Source organism: Aedes albopictus, chromosome 1, assembly GCF_035046485.1.
Source record: "Aedes albopictus strain Foshan chromosome 1, AalbF5, whole genome shotgun sequence".
NCBI lineage: Eukaryota > Metazoa > Arthropoda > Insecta > Diptera > Culicidae > Aedes > Aedes albopictus.
The window spans coordinates 287,546,664-287,567,784 of NC_085136.1; positions in this window are offsets into that span (position 1 = coordinate 287,546,664).

Here is a 21,121-nt window from a genome sequence, read left to right on the forward strand (position 1 = left end):
CTATTTTAATAACAAACCTAACTCGAAAATACCAAACAAAAACACCGAAAGCAAACTTGCTAAAACTCCACACACCCCGTATCGCGAACAAACACCAAACAAGCTTATTGCTTCTCAATTTGGAATGCAGTGTGTTGCGATTATAGCAGCAGCAGCCAACCCACAGTTCAGGCGATTACGTTGCAGCGCAACAAGTTATTCTTATTTTCCCGAATTCAGCAACATCCATCTCGCATACCTCCGCATACGTATCTCTAGCTAACTAACCGCCTGAAGCACAAAAGGCACACACCCATCACCATACAGCTGTACGAGTACGATTCGATTCAGAGGAGTTCACGATTTTTAATCAAAGGTTTACCGTTTACGTTTGAAATGGTATGGAAGCAAACGTTCATGAACTATGAATTCGGTGAACGAAATCCGCAGTTGATTTGCCATAGATTCATTATGGTGCTAGGTATTCGCCTTGACGGAGGCTCTCTGAGAGAATTGCGCTGTGCGTGAAAACAATTTTTTTTAACATGGGAAAGGATAGGAGCTGCATTTTCAAATGCTTCTAATTCTTTATAGAAATTTTTTTAAGCAAAACGTTCTTAATGTTATCGAATGAGATTTTGATACGCTATATTATAGACATAACATTGTGATTTAAAAACATTTTGTCTAAAACCAGTTATAGTGTAGCTAATTGAAAGTATATTGCAAAACATTAACTCTTTTTTCAATCTGAAGTCTCTAAAATATTTTAGAAGCATTTGAAAATGCAGCTCCTATCCTTTCCCATGTTAAAAAAAAATGTTTTCACGCACAGAGCAATTCTCTCAAAGAGTTCCGTCAAGGCGAATAGCCTACTACAACGCGTAACACCTGCTCGCAGCTGGAATCGATCTCGCCGTACCAGCTGGAATTCGCCTTGACGGAACTCTTTGAGAGAATTGCTCTGTGCGTGAAAACATTTTTTTTTAACATGGGAAAGGATAGGAGCTGCATTTTCAAATGCTTCTAAAATATTTTAGAGACTTCAGATTGAAAAAAGAGTTAATGTTTTGCAATATACTTTCAATTAGCTACACTATAACTGGTTTTAGACAAAATGTTTTTAAATCACAATGTTATGTCTATAATATAGCGTATCAAAATCTCATTCGATAACATTAAGAACGTTTTGCTTAAAAAAATTTCTATAAAGAATTAGAAGCATTTGAAAATGCAGCTCCTATCCTTTCCCATGTTAAAAAAAATTGTTTTCACGCACAGCGCAATTCTCTCAGAGAGCCTCCGTCAAAGCGAATGGAAATCGAACTCTTGAGAGATGCAAACAAACACACGGGAGAGAGAGCGTACCGAATTTACTCTGCTTCTCTTGAGTTACGCACACGTGTAGATTCCGTCACTGAAAAGTTTTTAGCTTTGTGCGTTCATATCTAAAGCTCTTAAAGGCTAAATTTTGACTACGACTTCAGGCTACTTACTTTGTGGCTGTAAGCCCCAACAAACTTCCAATGTTTGAGGAACTGTTACTCATGATTGAAATAAAGGTTATATGTATTCATTCTACAATAGGGCATCCAAGATAGGTTGTCGTGGAGTATTTCAGCATATAGGACCTATTGAAATGTTCGGCCTGAATTATTTTCAAAAAATTAGTTGGTCTAAAATTTCTAACCTTGAAAGCTTTGGACGTTGAGAAAACTTCATCCTCTTCAAGGTTTATTTAAGAACTAAGTAGCTTCAAAATTTTCATGTGTTTTTTTTCTAATAAATATAGAATATTTCGAAATTCAAACCTTCCTGGAATTGGGGTCACACACGGGCAGAATACTACCGGGGCCGGTCACTATCGGCGGAACTGGGTACCGCAAGATTCACCACTCAAAAACTACTACTTTTGTTCACACAGGATCATTTTATTTGGCTTTTGGAGGAAAGAACTTTATTTCTCGAAGGTTCGATTCTTACCGACTAATTTTATTTTAATACATTCTAGTTTTACCCTACGTTATTTGAAATGTTTCGATTAGAATTCTTTATAAAACTGTACCATAAATTTTCAATATTTCATAATACTACCATCTAAACTGACAGCTAACAATTTGAGAACTGTCAAATCCTTTATCACCATTTTAGTGGAAACTATCCTCTCTGTTAATACTTTTGTAAACCAGGTCGATTTTTTAACAAACTGAAAGTTTCAATCGAACAATATCAATTTCTGTATTGAATGTATTTTGTGATAATCTGTGAATATTCAGCCTTATGTTACCATTTCAGTGCACGCCATTACCTAACACTCGACTATAGTTTTAAATTAATGCAAGGCAGGGGAGCTACAACATTCCTTTACCTTGTCAAAGTCAAATCGCCCTCGAAGCGTTCTTGATTGATGCGATACTAACCAATCAATTTGTTTTGGATTTCCGATCATTTATCTTTAGAGCAGGGGTTTTCAGACCTTTTGTCTAGCGGTGCACTTTTTGGAAACAAACTGCCACACGGTGCCTTTTATCAAAAGTTTTGGAAGATGAAATTTTAAGATTGTCAAAAATGACGGGAAATTACGGGAAGTAAGTTCTGAGAATTCGTTGGACTTAGCCTTATCGGAGTCATGATCTGCTTTCTTGCGAAGTTAGTGTCTGGGAATTTCAGTGAATTTCTGGCGAGACCCTCGACGGAGCTCTGTGTTGACCCAAGGATAACTAGTACGTTTTTTAATAAATTTTCTTTTTCAAAGATTTCTAGAAAGGTTCAAAGAAAAAAATCTCTAAAATAGTTATCTGTTTTCAGAACTTAAAAATACCTATTGAAACAGCTGAATAAAATTCCGAGAAAAATAATAACATACTTCCTGTATGATTTGAGGTTCCAAAATCGTTGTAAAATTTTTGGTATTGAGGATATCCTTGATGAATTCATTAGACTTTTTTCTATCTAAAGGTTTCCTAAATTTAATATTTCAGATACATTAGTCATATAACACTGCTATCAGTCATTCCGTTGTAGGTCGATTTATTTATTAGTTACGGTGCACTTGGCAAGGCTTCGCGGTGCATGATCTGAAAACTCCTTCCGTAGAGCAATCTATCGATTTCAACCAATAAACCCTGTTGAATTTTCGAAGCGATCGAGTAATGATAAAGTCACTCAAAGGCGCTTTTCCCTCTTTCGCAATTTTACGTAAAAATAAATTATAAAAGAGGACTCCGGGTCAGCAACCGCAAATTTGAATAACTTTTTTTCGTATACTAGCGTCCATAAATTACGTCACGCTTTTAGGGGGGAGGGGGGTTCAGTAAAGTGTGACAACCCATACAAAAATTTCAGAGGTTTCATACAAAAAGTGTGACATAGGGGGACTGCGGGGTGGGTTGAAAATGGGCAATTTTTGCGTGACGTAATTTATGGACGCTCCCCTATCAAGCTGGGCTTTGGTTACATCGACTTGTGGAATATTCCTATCCGTTTCCATTACTCCATTCAATGCTGAGACAGTAGCAACTGTTAGGTTAGTTAGTTAGACTCCAAAAATCCATCACAGTTGTCAGACCATCAATAACATACAACCTCTAGTAGCAACAGTTGTCGAATTAACATTCCTTCTCTTCCCCGGTAGACCGTAAGGACGTGGCCAGTGCCGTTATTGACCCAATGAATTATGAGCTCTCAAAACGTGTACATTGAGGATGGTAGCAAATCTCAAGCCCCAAACCAATTGGTTCCATTTGCAATTTCGCTAGCTCAGGTCAATCACGGAATAGCAACTACGAAGTGTATATTTGTTAGTTCTTGCGGAGATTTCCATTAAAATTTCTTCGACAAACACATTGGGATGCCTTTTTTCGAAGTTTCTTTAGTTACTCTCATAGGTATTTTCGGCAATTTCTATGGCAATTCCACTAAGAATTTCTCAGGCAGTATTTTGGAAATTTCTTTGGCTTTTTCTATGCAAGTTCATTAAAAATCCTTTGCAAATTAATTTGATTATTATATAAAGACCGGTCCAGAAAGTATGGACGCAGTAAAAAAAATACTGGCATTTCACAACTATTGATGACTAGTTCTTTTTTAAAGCTACATCCTGTTGGTCAACCTATTTTCTCAACATTTGTATAGCGGTTTTTGCGATTCCAACAGTGTGTTTCAAAATATGTGAACTTTTAGCGGAACATCTTAGAAAAAATGTGCACAAACGATATACAGAGTTTGAAAGGTCACTTAGGAAATGAACAAAATATGGTGGGAGTAAGTGAGAAAATCGTATAACCAGCAATCAGCAACCACGGTGGGGATAACACGCTTAAGCATAGGCAAGAATTAAGTAAAAAATAAAGATCCTGCTTACCCTCTGTAACGAAAAAATTGGAACCTTATAAATGCATATTTTATTTTCCGTATCGGGCCCCACGTCTGGGAACTAAGATACGAAAAACAAAATGGAACATTACAAATGCACAAAACTCAAACATGCAACACATAACATAAATTGTGCCCAGTTATTCAAATAGATAACGTAGTCCGAACCCAGGATGACGAGGTTTCATTTTTGTTCTTGGTCCATCAGTCAATCCTGTAATCGTATTTTTTCTGGCAGTTCGCCTTTTAGTTCGCAGCATCTGTTGCGGCATTCATAGCTTGTTTTTAATCTAGGAATTTCAAATCCTAAGGGGCATCTCGATTCGAGCAACAACACAAGACCGTCTACAATTTGATGTCCGTGTTAGGGGACGGCTTGCGTGTTTTGTACTGGATCGCTCCTGAAATGTTTGGAGCACTACAAATGTACATTAAAATTCAGGGACAGATGAACAAACCTTAGTATAACATACAAAATAAACTGTCAAAATGTTCGCCACAATTTACAAACGTAACACACTCCATGCAATAATCGTAGAATTTTCCAAGAATTGCATTCTCCAATTCATGGAAAATTCTTAAAACTACTTTACATACGTCACAACTAATTTACAAACGTAACACAATACCAGCAACAGCGGAAGAATTGTTCAAGAATCGAAATCGCGATTCTTGAAAAATTCTAAAACACTCCTATTTACCATCCTTCCAAGTGGTTGGTTGATGGCAGCGATGATCATTTTATTTGGTGTCACCAGACTAACTAAAATACGTAAGCCAAACGCTTACCAGATAACTCCGCGAGTTAAGTTGCCACCAGGCTAACCTTAAACTAATTGCCACCAGGCTAACTTAAAGCTAATTGCCACCAGGCTAACTTAAAAGTAATTGCCACCAGGCTAACTTAAAACTAATAACGCCAGCGAATCCTGGCAAAGAGTATAATCTAACGCCATTAACCAACGGCCAAAGAACTGCCATCAACCAAGCACTTAGTCTTTATCTAACTTTACTGTTGCGGACACTCATATCTGATCTACTCTAAGTTTACGTAACCTAAACCAGATGGATCAACAAAGAAACACTAAACTTTAACATGAACGTGAGTTTTTTAATTGGGTGCCAATGTAACGAATAAATTGGAACCTTACAAATGTACATTTTATTTTCCGTATCGGGCCCCACGTCTGGGAACTTAGATACGCAAAATAAAATGGAACATTACAAATGCACAAAACACAAACATGCAACACATAACATAAATTGTGCCCAGTTATCCAAATAGATAACTAAGTCCGAACCCAGGATGACGAGGTTTCATTTTTGTTCTTGGTCCATCAGTCAATCCTGTAATCGTATTTTTTCTGGCAGTTCGCCTTTTAGTTCGCAGCATCTGTTGCGGCATTCATAGCTTGTTTTGGTCTAGGAATTTCTAATCCTAAAGGGGGATCTCGATTCGAGCAACAACACAAGACCGTCTACAATTTGATGTCCGTGTTAGGGGACGGCTTGCGTGTTTTGTACTGGATCGCTCCTGAAATGTTTGGAGCACTACAAATGTACATTAAAATTCAGGGACAGATGAACAAACCTTAGTATAACATACAAAATAAACTGTCAAAATGTTCGCAACAATTTACAAACGTAACACCCAGTGATGTCAGATTTTTTCGCGAGTGCTTCCGTAGATGAAAATTGATGAGCGGGGGGGAGAATTACAGAAATTTTATTCCGTAGATTCTGGTTGAAAATCCGTAGATTTCCCGTAGTTTTCCGTAGGTTTCCGTATAAAAACCGGGTTTTCTGTAGATTTATTCTACGGATCCGTAGTTCCGTAAAATAAGCGCAATTCCGTAGATCTACGGAAATTTCCGTAGATCTGGTAACGCTGGTAACACCTCGTTTGGATAAACAAATAATGAAGGTGCTTGAGTTCAGGAAAAAAACACTTCTAACTAACACAAAGCGGGGTATGACCAAATAAGTTACCATTTCGAATTCCAATGGTCATCGTGCCAAAGAACGTTTGAATGTTCGATCCTATAGTAAGCAGAAACAGCCAAAACGAGGCCAGAAACAAGAACCATCGATCAGGCCGAGACAACTGAAGACTAGGTGCGTCCATACTTTCTGGGGCAGTCTTTATTAAGATTCCGTCGTCTGATCATATGTTTTTTTATTTAAATTAAATTTAAAAATTCCTTCAGCAATTCTACGCGGAAATTTCTTAATTTCCAAAAAAAAAAAATATTATGGAAAATATCCAAAGGAATGGTCAAAGAAATTTCCAAAGACAATGCCAAAGGAAATGCCTTAAGAATATTGCGAATACACCGTGTCCAATTAGTTCTCACACAAAATACAAATTCAGAAAATATAATTTTATTTCACTTCTGCATTCATATTTTCAAAATGAATGTATGTTTTGAAGGGCTACATAATACTGACAAAATAAAACATACGGTTTAAAATAATGTCTTTTCCTATTTGTTTTTTAGGCCTAGCTTTATACTTCCGTTTTCTAAAATCTGTTTGCTCCGGCACGCAAGAAAAATATTGAGTCTACGTAGTTTATGGACAGCGCCATAGGGATACAAGCATGTTTAGGAAGTTCATTTTTTCCCTTCCATTCCTTCCCCTCCCCAGTTGACCGTAAGGAGGTGGCCGGCACTGTTATTGTCCCACTAAAATTTGAGTTCGTGGAACGTGTACATTGAGGATGCTGGGCTGATCCCAAGCCCCATCTGTTGGTTCTCTGTACAATTCCGCTAGCACTGGAGTAGCAACTACGAAGTGTACGGTCACCAATGCTCATGCTCATGCTCATATTTGGAATTGGGATTTTTACTGGACTTAAATGATTTTTGGTTGTCTTGATCAAGGTTGCGACCATTCATTTGCAAAGATTTACATTCATTTGCTATTATCTCAGTTCAGAAGCATGCTATCGAAAAACAATGTATGGATGAATTTAACCTTGTAGTTTTATCTGAAAGTGAATGAAATTTACATTCACCGCGTGAAGAGTTGCCTTCACAGCTCGCTCACGACTTTGGTATACGTTTGCGACCCCAATGTTATTCGGCAAACTTTCAGATAAAACTACAAGGTTAAATTCATCCATACATTGTTTTTCGATAGCATGCTTCTGAACTGAGATAATAGCAAATGAATGTAAATCTTTGCAAATGAATGGTTGCAACCTTGGTCTTGATAGTACGGTACACTAACTTGAGATGAAGATAGTCTTATTTGAGGGTGTGAACTATTTTTGTTGACAGTTGAAGGATGAACGGTACGGACCTGAATAACAAACACAAATGCAAATTGTAACAAGCACAAGGACGATGGACAGTGTAAAACATACTATACTAGACTAAAAAATATATAACTAATGCATATTTTGAACAAATTCAGTTTCCCTTGAAATAGGCCAAACCCCAATGCCGAAACGTCAGGTAGAATAACATATATCGCCAACCCATCAACAAGGATGGGAACACTCACTTGCAGAGAGTTACACTCACTTGGTGTTTTCTCAGCTCAGAAGCGTGCAATCAAGATATGATGTATGGACGACTTTTGCCTTGTGGTTTTGTCTAAAAGTTTGCCGAATAACATTTCGGGCTATCATCTTGATGATACTCGAAATGATACTATTAATAATGTTATTGTCACTGTGTTATATATGCTTATATGCGTTGGTTTCTTCTTGGAAATTTTCCTAAATTCTCTCGGAACTTCGATCTTGGTTTGCTTTTGCTTAATTTCCTGTGCAATCGTTGTTAGAATTTTCTAGGACTTGTAGAAATCCTCCCAAAGTTTTTTTTTTTCAGAATTCCCAATTAACAATCACTCATTTTACAAGCACCTTTACGATGGATTAATTCAGTATGATGCTGAATAACATTTTAATAATTTTCAGGCACATCCTTTATAGGCACATCCTTTTGTTCACACAAATTTTGAGAAAGTATAAAGCATAGTGTTGTGTACCAACTGAACTGTTTGTTGTTAAGTCGTTTAACAACTATATAGTGAAGCTGTTATTCAACTCTATCAAAAAAGAACAAAAATAACTAAAATACATTTTTTTCAATTTCCACGAGAGTTTATAATTGGCACTTATACTGTAAACAACTTTTGTGAAATAATACTACACATAAATATACCTAAATCAAGATTCGAACTCGAGGTCCGTCGATTGCCATACGCATGCTTTCCTATCTGCGCTATCCTAGAGATGATGAATTGCAGCGCTCAAATCAAAACATAAACTTCTCGTGGTTTAATAATGATCAAACTCCGTCTCCTATTCAGCAGTGGTGGATTAGCACAACATCATGGTTAACAGCTGAACAAGACATTAATTCAGCTGCTGTTCAAGAAAAAACACGTGTTTTTCATCCTGTACTCTGAGTCGAAATAAGATGAAACGAAAGCGCTTATTTGACTTGCGCAAAACGAATTATGCAGTTACATGTGCTAATTTTTACATGAACTTGACAAGAAGCAGAAAAAGGTGGTGTTAAATTATTTTTTAAAGGAATTATTGCGAGTCGAAAAAAATACTTATTAAACGCTTGAAAAGTGTTTTACATTATCATTGTTATACCAATACGAAAGGTTGAACATGGGCAACATTTTCAACTGAAAAATCATTTGTGCAGTAATGTGTACAGCATAATTTTGGTTCAGCTATCATTACTATTATAAAGCAAGCAGTTCAGCATGCATGCTTGTTTGCGGCTTGCGATTGTTAGTTAGGATTTTCTTCTGATATTTCTCCTGAAATTTTTTTTATATGTTACTGCTGTGCAGACATGCCATATACTCAGATTTATCTGTATTATACAGATTTTTGAGCACCCGTACAGATTACGTTTTATATGAAATACAGATTTTTGAGCCAGAGGGGCTATTTTATTTTTGTAGGATACACGCAAAAAAAAACCGTTCCGAAAATTGTCCACATTGAGTCACGAATTCCGGAACAAGCGAGAACTTCATTTACAAATATACACCATGAACTTAAATCACGATATCAAGAACTTAGTTCCACGTTATGTCCGTAACACCTGCGTAACGCATTGCTAGAAGCAATCCAAGAACCAAATTCCTGAAAACGTGAACTGTGTTCCAGAAGTCGTGATTTCAAATCACGGTTCCGAGAACATAGTTCATGGTATGCAACCGAATGACAAGCCCAGCAGAATAAAAATCACGGGAACTGGAACAGCGTTCTCGGAGTCGTGATTTTAATCACGGCTCCGAGAACATAGTTCATGGTCTGCAGTAAAATACCAGGCGCTACCAGAAGACAAATCATGTGCTCGGGAAAGCAGTTCGTGGTTTGCGACAGATCGAGCTAAGTGATTTTTATTTTTGGAAAATGTGAAAAACGATGAATTATTATTGTTTTTTTACCTTTATTTCTGATAATTTTGATTTTCGCTATGAAAATGGAATTTGATACTCGATTTGCTTTCAAACTGTGGAATGTGTTTTTTCCTGGAGTTGCATCACCGTATGTAGCTTTGCATTTTTTATTGTGCTTATTTCAATCCCATATTTTGCGGCGTCTCTTAGTTACAGATAAACTTCAGAACAAAAACAAGATATTTGGTTTTTTTATTTTATTTTAGTGCTTTTTACGTTTTTACATTAAACTAAACAGTGTTGTTTAAAAAATACATTTTACATTCAAACAAAATGTCTTGAGGTTTAAAATCATGAGACAAGGAAACATACCGTTTTGACAAAAACCTTCGTTCTAATCAGAAATGCTTTTAATCAAATCTATTGTCACCTTCGGCATTTCCAGAACTGAGGCGTAAATGCCGAACAAATACGACTGGATAAACATCCAAACGGGTTTGCAATTTTGGGCATATTCCAAGCTCAGAACGAATGACACTTGCAGACGCAAACATATGGCGTGTAATATGTTATCTGCTTTGTATTCCGCACCAACAAAAAATCCGGGCGATTCCTTCGGAGAACCAACCATTACAATTTGTGGTTGTAAAGAAACGCTTTCGTAATGCTGATCTAGATACTGAATCCTTTAATTTTACGCCGAACTTCTGAAGGGGTCTGAAACAAAATGTATTTACGTAATGGTTGCAATAAGAGAAAATTTTACATCAAAGTTTTCATGTCTATCTAGAATTCATCAGCATTTACTGGTCACTTTTATTATTGTGAATTTACTGGCTACTTGTGATCCACTTAAGGCGAAACTGGATGCATTTCTTCATTTTTTGGTTAATGATTTTTTTTAATTAAATAGCGAAGCAATGTTTTTAAATTTGGGTTTCGTACACATGTAGAGTATAGATCGAAGTATCTTCAGTTTTTTTTGTATGTTATTGAGTGACCGGTGACAACGAGGAATCGCGCATTTACTAAAAATGTTAAGGCGCATGTTTAAGTTTCTCTTTTTATGAAACGGCTATTTTGTATTCCACCGGCCCTACTGAAGTGACCAGTGGAATACAAGCAGCTGGTAAATCCACAATACTATTGTGAAGGAACCACAGCCATATCTTACCTGCACTTCTAAAATGAAGCTCATTTGAGCTTCCTTGACAGACGGCCGCCGCTGGCCTTTAACTCGATAGTTCGTTTGCAGAATTGAAGATAATGGTGTAATTCGCAAGTTTAGGGGCTTGTTGGATGATGACCGGAGAAGAGAAAATATGTGTGGCCTGGCAACCTGCTGCTGCTCCGGAGATGGAGTGAACAATTTCCTCTGACGATGCAATTGGATCGACGGCGGCCGACATCTCCCCAGGTTGCATCTCCAGCAAAGCAGCAATGATTTGTTGCTTCGTAAACATTTTTAAATCTGTAAATAAACATTTTTATGGTTGAATGAAGCATAATGTATCAATGAAATTTGTAATGAAATCGAAAAATTGAGAAAAATTTACTTACCAGTCCTGTCTGTTGACGTGCGATGCGATTTTTTTTTATTTTTTCTACGTTCATGCGTTACAGAAAGTGACAGCGACAGATTGCCAACATAGTTCACGGTATCGGGAACAAAATCACGTGTATTGGATTTCAAAGTCACATAATCTAGAACACTGTTCCCACATTTTAGTTCGTAAAGAATTTTATGGCGGAATGAAACAGACATGAACTTTGTTGTTTGAATCAAGATAAAAAATCACGAAAATGCGGTGCAACAAATCACAAAAATGAGAACAATGTCACAAAATCCAGCTGGACGACTTTTCCGGTTTTCATGATTATTTGTTCCCAAAAATCAGAACGGTTTTCTTAGCGTGTATAGATTTTTCACCCAAATTTTGTATGGGATGCAGATTTTTGAAAAGTGTTATACAGATTTTTCAAAAAAATCATCTGGCATCCCTGCTGCTGTGTATTCTACTGAACTTCTTTTCGAGAATGTTTCAAGGATACCTTCTGGAAATACTCCAGAAACACATTCTGAAAAACTTCCAATAGTTCCATCTAAAAATTCTCCAGGAGTTCCTTCTGCAAATGCTTCAAAAGATTTGTTTGGAAAAACTTTTAAAATTCCTTCTTAGAGTTCTCCTGGTGTTACTTTTGAGTTATTTATGAGAATGAACAAGAAGTATCTTCTGAAAATACATCAGGAGTTCCTTGTGTGAATCCTTCAGTTGTTTCTGATGGGACTCCTCCCTCCATGAGTTTTTTTCATGAAATACTCCAAAAGTGCTTTCTAGGAATTCTAAAGAAGTTTTATCTGAGAATGTTTCAAAAATTTATTAAAATCTGGAGGAACCCCCAGAAAGCATCCCCTCCGGAATTACCAGAAGGAACTTCTTGGAGCAATCCCCAGAAGAAATTAATGGAGGAAATACCAGTTGAAGTTTCTCGAGAAATTCTCAGCTGGAATTCCTGAGCAAATCTAACATGGCATTTCTGGAGTATTGGACGGATGGAGCTTGTGAAAGAATCTCGAGATTACCCAAAAAACTTCGTGCGTCGTATACAGTCTGCTGATTGTATGGAAAAGTCTCTCTATTTTGGTCAGCTTTTGGGGCATCGAACTGGTTCCATTGGAAGATGTATAGCATTGACCACTTCGAATCCGTACGATAATACTTTTTACAATGTGTTGTTAAATTATTATTTTTTTTTTCAAGTGTACCCTCCGCTCACCCCCACACCAAAGAGCTCACACAGAGTGCCCTCTGGTAATGGACACTTACTAAAATAATATGTAAAGCCTGTATCCGCAATAATCGGGACACAGAAGTACGGCAGTAACTCTGTACTGAATCAATAAAAATTGGCCAAAAGTTGACTGAGAACTCTTTGATGTGTGTTTATTATTTGTGCAAAATTTCATAAAAATCGATGCATTACTTTTAACTGTAGATGAGAAACAAACAGACGTGGTTTTTAAGATTTTGTACAATTATCACCAATTTTCATTCGCATACTAGATGGTTCTTTTCCGCTACAATTCAAAGTTCTGTGAGGATAATTATGAAACTTCGTGAGCAGTTATGATACTTATAGAGACACTTTCTTGCAAAATTTCATCAACTTTTATCAATTGGATTTAAAGTTACTGGTGTTGATAGGGGATAGTGTCAGTGAAAATGTTTCATGTTTTTTATGTGCGATGTTTGCCTATTCATAACTTTGGAATGTCTCTGCCAATTTTCATGAAATTTTCACAGAAGGTAGTTGATTATGTGTATAATAATCCTGCAAAATTAAATGATTATTGGTGTAGTACTTTCAACAATACAATCGAAACAATAAGGGGTGCTCACTAATTGTTGTCTGTAGGGCTAAAATCACGGTCAGCCCCAATTTATGTTTCGACTATAAACTTGTTGATAGTGCATCGATTTTTTTGAAATTTTGCCTATGCAAGTAAAGTAGATTGAGAGGTTTGTGTTCAAAATTTCAGCCATTTCCTTTATCAAATTCAAAAGTTACAGCGCTGACAAGCTAAACCAGGGGCTGTACAAAATTCAATTGCTCGCGTTCTACTGTTTCATTGCTACAACAAAAAGTACTTCACCGATTCACATGAAATTTTGCAGGCAAAATGAACCCATCTCAAGATATTATCAGGCAAAATTTGAACAATTTTCATATATCTATTGTAGAGTTACAGCCATATTTCTGTGTCCCGATTATTGCGGATACAGGCTTTATACGCGGAGATATTAAACAACAAAAACATATAGTGTGAATTCCCAGTGGAACTTTGTTCCTTTGAAGGGATTCCCAGATTTAACTAAATTTAAAAAAAATTAAACGAACTAATAAACTATATACACTGTGATAAAGGTTGTGGCTTTTTACATGAACCCGTATGTTATAACTACAAATTAAATAAAAACGCAGGCAAAAAACTAGTAGGAGCCAGAAAAAATCCACGCATTTATGAAAAGAAATGGTTGACACTCTAAACGATGTATTCGGTTACATTCCGTAGTAAATGTTGCTTCAGCTTACTTATGAAGAGACTTGTACTTGTAATACCTTTTATACTGATAGGAAGTGAATTAAACTTTAAAGGACCATAGTTTGAGATGCAGACTAGACCCAAGTTCGTGTTCGCTTTGTTTCTCAAAAGTTCATGTGCATGTCTTGTGGTACGAAGATTAACTCTGTTTGGAAATGCGATGTTGTGATGAAAGTTACGATTATTCAAAATATTGTGAACAAACATAATTGTTTGAGAATCACGTAAACCAAGAGTTGGAATAATTTTATGACCCAAATTAGTGTAAGGTGTTTGTCGAAAATAAGGGGGATAAATTGAAAATAACTTTTATACATCTATTCTGTAGCACTTGATTTTTTTTTATTTTTGATTTATTAGCGTGGCCCCAAACTATTGTTAGATACTGTAAGATAGAATGTATGCAAGCGTAATAACATTTCAGTAATGCTTCTTTATGCACGAAGGACCGAACTCTTTTCATTAAACCACACAATGATGAAACTTTTTTAGAAACTTGTTTTATGTGAGTACCCGAAGAAAGAAAATAATCTAAGTGTAATCCTAAATATTTGAAAGATGAAACTTTTTCAACGTGAACATTATTGATGCATGGATCAGGGTAGTGTGGTATCAATTTACCCAATGAATGGAAAATCATATATTTTGTCTTTGTGAGGTTAATAGACAGCCGATTTCCGTTAAAGTATTTTATAAGACATTCTATATCTGATGCTATGTTTCTAACAACCGATGAAATACTGTATTGGGGATAAAACAAAGCAGTATTGTCTGCAAAAAGTCTTGGTATCCCATGAAGCCTCAAGTTACCCAAGTCGTTTATATATAGTAGGAAAAGCAGGGGACCAATGTTACTTCCTTGGGGAACACCAAAGTCCGTCGTTCGCAAGCTACTACGGTCACCATTTATGGTAACTTATTGTTTACGATTAGATAGATAACTTCTAATCAAATTATTAGCAACCCCTCCCATACTTTTCAAGCTTTTTCAAAAGGATTTCATGATTTAGGGTATCAAAAGCTTTCTTGAGGTCTATAAAAAGACCTCCAACAATCTTTTTACGATCAATTTCACGAGCCAGTTCAACAAAATGTTCTATAATTGCAGTTGTTGTTCCACAGCCTTCCCGAAATCCGTATTGATATTTGAGGGGGTTAGAAGCAAAGGGGTGTAAGTGACAAAAACCCACTTTCGAGTAAATGAGGTCTTAAAGTTTTTGACCAATTTTTCATCCCATACAAAATGTATGAAGTTTCAAAATCGACCCAATTTTCTCCGATTTATTGTAATTTTTCTAATCATCGTAAAAATAATCTTAAAAAAGTTCCTGAAAGCTTGAAATCTGAAGAATTTTTCGATATGCTCATCTCAAAATCGACAAAATGGTCACTTTGATTCTGGGCCCCTCATTTATACATAACATTGCACAATGGTCCACGAAACAGATTTACGAAGAAAGATGCATTCAGCGTCTTCAAATGATTTTCTAGATTAATGGTCTTATACAAAGTTGTTCCTAAAAATAAGGCCCTCTTTTCAATATACATGAAAATTAGGATGGTCCATATTTTCAAAGAAATTGGGAACCAAACTTTTTTTATTTGCAAGAACAACTATATACATTCTTTGGGAAAGTTGTAGATCTATCAATTTTGAGCAAGTTTGCTGAAGACACTTTTTATGTAGCTTTAAAATTTACCGATCTAGAGGTATTTTCCTGAATAAGCTTAGGGTGGTTCAAGAAAAATCGGTTTTCTGGCGTTAACTTTTTCAGTTTCGATTTTTCATCAAAGTCACCCAAGAAACACTTGTAGAGCATTTGAAGACGCGTCGTTTCGTGCGCTGAGATGGTCGTTATCTCTTTTGGTTCAATAGGTACATACAGGCGTTTTTTCTTAAAAAATCACAGTTTTTTAAATAGTTGTTATGACGGATTGGGGCAAACATAGAAAGTATCTTTTGCCCGCATTCAAAAGAAGAAATGTTGTTATAAAACATATCAAAAAATTAGAGGGGTGTTATTTTTGTATCTCAAGTGAAAAATACTTGAAAAGTGCCTACTTTTTCTAGAGAATCATCAATATCTTTTGAACGGAATGACGTAGCAACATTCTCAGCGCACGAAAATGTGCGTTTTTTAAAGTTCTAAAAATGGTTCTTAGACAACTTTGATGAGAAATTTGAAACAAAAAAGATAAAGCGTTTAAACTGTTTTGACCACATTTGGAGCATTTTCCCATAGTTTTCATAGGGTGACGCTAGAACAAATCGTTTTATTGCTTTATTGGTATACATGTATGCATACCCAACCGCAGAGTGCAATTTTTCAAGCGTGTCAATATTCAAAACGTGGTGAGAGCGTTCCTCTTTAAATTTCTGCCTTGCCTCCACAAATCTCGCATCAACTGTTGAACGAGAGTGAGTTCCGATTCTCTTGCACCACGCTCTGGCTCCATCTCCCTGGAGCGAAACGTAACGCCATGCTGCTGCATGCAAACTGTTGTTGTTGGTCGACCGACCACGACACGGGCACGGTACGTTCGATAATGATGGAATATGGACAACCCTGGACCGCTGCCGCCCGATGCGATGCGATGAATAGGCTAGGCAGTGTTCCCCGCTGGAACAGTTCTCCAGTTTGGATCGGGACGTCGAGTGACACGGACTCGGACTCGGCTGCGCTACTTCCGCGTATTGCGTATAGGCGCTTCGTTGACGCGCGTCGTGTGTGTTTCGTTCGCGAGTGGAGAGCTTTGAGGCGTTTGCTGTGTGAGGATATTGCTGCCGCATTGTAGGTACGTCACAAGGTGTCGCGGAGCCTGGTCGGCAGTATTGTGCGTTTGCAAATCCATAAATCATAAACAATAGCGCGTGGAATGCGTGATTGAAAGGAAAGCCGACGTCGTCTACGCCTTCGGTTGGTTGATGGAAGGCGGGTTTTTCCATGTGCTCGGAAGGCCTAGATTTTTTTCGCTTCTTTTATTCTGTAGTGTATTTGGCCTGAAGGAGTAAGGTCTTGAGCATCGCTTCTCGTCTCGCTGCTGCCTACGATACCTTAGTACGTGTTTCGAAGCGAGGGCAGAGAAAAGAAGAACGAGTGGATGAGGTTTCATGGTGGCGCTCGCTGTCTGTCTTATGGCGATGTGACCAGTCAGTGTAGTGTGAGTGCGAAGGTTTTGGAAGGTGGAAGAAAACAGCGAAGCAAAAGGTTGTGTGCAATTTCGCGCAACGGGGGCAAAAAATTCGATAATCATACGGTCTAAGGGTAAACAGCGGCATTTGTTTTACGGAAACAAGAGAAGAGCCGGTTTTAGTGAGTTCGGTGACCTAAATAAAACAGTGTTCTCTTGCGCTTGATAAATCAGTGCGATTGGTTTCGGTTACTGGTCACCTACACAAAATCCACTTCGAATCGTACCTGTGTATATACACTGGTACATCGTTCACCTCGCGGAGACTGGAGGAGTCGCACCAGTTCAGGACCGGTTCTCGGTTGAATATACGTGAATAAGTGCAACACACATCGACACAGACCAGCGAGAACGGCGAAGAAACGGTAAACAAAAACACGGCGAAGGCAGAAAACGACATAAAAGCCGATAATCATTGACGTGTGTTTGTGCGCGGGGCTGTGCTCGCGTTTCACGTGTGTCAATAAGGTCTCTCCAGGGTCCAAAGAGTTGCCCTATAGAGAAGGTTTCTGCCGTGGATGCAAGATTAATCTATGAACCACGCTAATGAAGGCGCATTACATAAAAGGAAAAGTTTATACGCTTGGCTTAGCTTCGGTTCGCAGCCTAGGCCTCCGATACGTGTAGGTTACAAGACCGTAGTGTGCAGTGGCATTTGAAGGTATTCTTGGCCTCGATGAAAAGTTGAGTCATGGAGCGAAGCGGCGACAACAACAGCAACAACAACTACTAGTGCGGCGTTGGTCACTGAAGTGAAGAATTAATATTACGAAATTTGCAAGGCAGGGCACGCACGAGCAAGAGCCGAGGCGCCTTCCACAACGCAAGGCCCAGCCCAAGTGAGTCGACGAGAGCAAGCGGGTGAACCGTGCGGATATTGAGTGCATTCAAGTGGAAACGAATTGTTCAATTCGTTACGACGAAGGCGAGTGTGCGAAAAGGCAGCGAAAAGGAATGGAAAAGAGTGCCGGCGCGTAGCCTAATCGAATAATAGCCTTTTCGAAGAAGAGTGTGTTTGTGTTTGAACCGGCATACATAAATCGTTTTGAAGAGTTTTGTTTTAAAGTTTGTAAATAAAAGCAAAGTGAATGGTTTGTTGTTCTTATTTTGGGCGAAGCTGTGTGGAAACCCGAAGAGCTAAACGTGACGAGTGAGTATTGAAATAAAAGCTGAAATCTATCCAGCCAGTGTCAATTAGAAGTGTGTTCGACGGGGAAGCTGAACCGAATAGCGCCCAATACTACCACCACCCGCAGAGTGTGAGAAAGAAACAGTGTGCATCTTTGGCAGCGTTGCAGAACTGCACTTCAACAACAACGACATCGACAGCCGAGCAGCAACAAAGCGCAGATCATTGACTCGATCGGCTCGCAACGGAGTCTGAGGAGAACGCGTGAAGATCAGCAGAGTTCAATAGGTCGGTAACCTTCTCGATTCTTATACATAGTCAGTCAGTAATAATAATAAAACTACGTATGCATGGCTAGACTCCGCTTGGCGAGATGCATTCGAGTGATTTTGAGGCAGCGAAGTGTTCGAAACGAGTTCCAGATGACCGGTGCGGTGTGCGATGATGATTCGTTCTGTTTCTGTTGAGTTGAGTCTGTTTAATTGAGGCGGCGATGAGGATGTGCTAAGAGTGCTGTTCAAGCGAAGGCAATGGACCGTGAAATGATGATAGCACGACGATGGTCATTTGAGCCTTCCGGATTTATTGTTGGTCGTTGGACGTTGGTTTATAGCTTTGGCGGTTAAGTTATGGACTATGGCGGGGAAGTCTGAATGGATAAAATCTGATTAAAGGAGAATCGTAACGTCTTAGAAGTTTCTCGTGACTAAACGGGACCCTGCTGTTGGGATGAAGTACAATAATGAAGCAGTGACCGTAGAAACCAGACAAAGGGATGAAGTACGCAAGTTTTTCCTTAGGGCATTTAATAAACGGAATTCTTTGAGGAATTTAATAAGAATCCCTTCCGGTATGTCCCTTAAATTGTTTCCAGGCATTTTCCTGTGATACCTCTAGATGTTTTTCTTGGGATTCCTTCAGACATTCTTATTGTTATTCCTGCAGGATTTTTCCCAGGAATGTTTACAAAAGTGTATACACACATTTCTGTAAGGATTTCTATAATCATTCCTCTTAGAATCACTCCGTGGATTCATCCACAAATGTATCTAGAAGGATTCTTCTACAATTTCCTCTTAGGATTCCTTCCAGAGATTCAGCTTGAGATTTTACAGGAGTACCTTTAAAAATGATCTAAAAAACATGGATTTCTTCATTAATTTCATCTGGAATCCGATGATTCTTCTTGGAATTACTCAGGGAATTTTTCCTGGAATTCCTCCATAGATGCTCTAGGGATGTCTTTGGAGATTATAATAGGGATTCCTTCAGAAATTACTCCAAAGATTTATCTGGGAACTTCGCTAGAGCTTATAAACATTTAATTTATTCTCGGAAGTCGTTCAACAATTCCTGTAAGGTTTGGTCCTATAATTTCTCGGGTTCCTCCCGGAAATCTTCCAGGGATTCCTGCAGGAATTTCACCTGTAGTTTCACCAACTGTTTCTTCAGTGATTTCTTCAGGGATTCTTCGACGGAGATTCCTCCAAAGATTTCAGAGATGAACCTGCCTAGAGCCTCGGGTCGATTTCTTCACCTCGGTTTAAGCGTTAAACCAGGTTTCACTTTATGGGTAAACTTGGCTTATCGGTTAAGTCTAAGTGAAGAAATTTGTGTAGAAATCATTCCAAAGATTCCATCAGGAATTCTAGATTGTAGACTTCTGCAAGAATTTCTCCCCTGATGTAACCAGAATTCTCTTTTGTAGATCTTTTAGAGTTTCCTTTGAGAATTGCTCCTGAGATTGTTTCAGAAATGTATGGAGAAGTTGCTTTTGAATGAACTGGGAATTATTTCAAGGATTCCCTCAGAAATTCTTCCAGAGATTCCGGCACGAATTTCTCCTAATATTCCACTAGAAATTCCCTTAAGAAAAGCTCCAGAATTCACTCCAACATTGCTCCAGAATTTTTCTCCAGGAATTCATTCGGAAGTCCCTCTTGGATTTCTTGCATTTATTCCACCAAAAATTCCTTACATGATTCTTCTAGTAATTATTTAAAAAAAACCCTCCGGGATTATATTTTTGGGGATACCAAATTTCAGAGATTTCTTAAAATATTCGTCCAGGAATTACTCTAAGAATTCCACAAGGAATTCATCCAGGATTTCCTCGAATAAGTCCACCCGGAATTTCTCCAAGAATGCCTCCAGGAAATGCTTTAAGAATTCCTCCAGAAATTTTTCTGGGACTCCATGTGGCGATTTTTTCAAGAATTTTATAATAATTCATCTAGAGTTTTATCTTAGAATAGTTTTAGTAAATCTTTCAAATATTCTTCCAGGAATTCTTCAAATATTACGTAAGTAATTCTTCCAGAGATTCTTCAAGAAGTCCTTTCAGAAATTCTTCAGGAAACTTCTCTATGGACTCAACTGGAAAGGCCTCCAGAAATCCATTCAAAGATTCCACCAGGAATTCCTCCAGGTGTTCCTTCAGGAATTCCTCCAAAAATGCTTCTAGGAAATCTTCCTTCTAAGAACTCATCCAGAGCTCCCTCTAAGAATACCACCACATTTTCTCTACAGTTTGCTCCAAAAAGGGTTTCAGAAACTTTTGCAAGAATTATTAACAAAATTTGGCCACAAATTATCCAGAGCTTTTTCCAAGATTTTCTCCAGATAGAAATCTCAGCAGTGATTTATCAAGAAGTTCCTTTTATGGTTCCACCAAGAGTTACGATTGGGGGTTCCTCTAAGAATTCTTTCAATGATTCTTTCAGAAATTCCACCATAGAATCGTTGAAAAATGCCAACTGAGTTCCTCCTTAACTCTCAGTATGAGTTGTGTCGAAAATTCTCGCAAGAATTATTTCAGAAACTCGTTCGAATATTCCTGCTCCAACACTCTAAGGCCTTGAAAATGCTCCATAAATATAAAGCCTGTATCCACAATAATCGGGACACAGAAATACACCTGTAACTCTGCATTTCTCGTAGAAATTCTGCAGAAATTCTGGTAG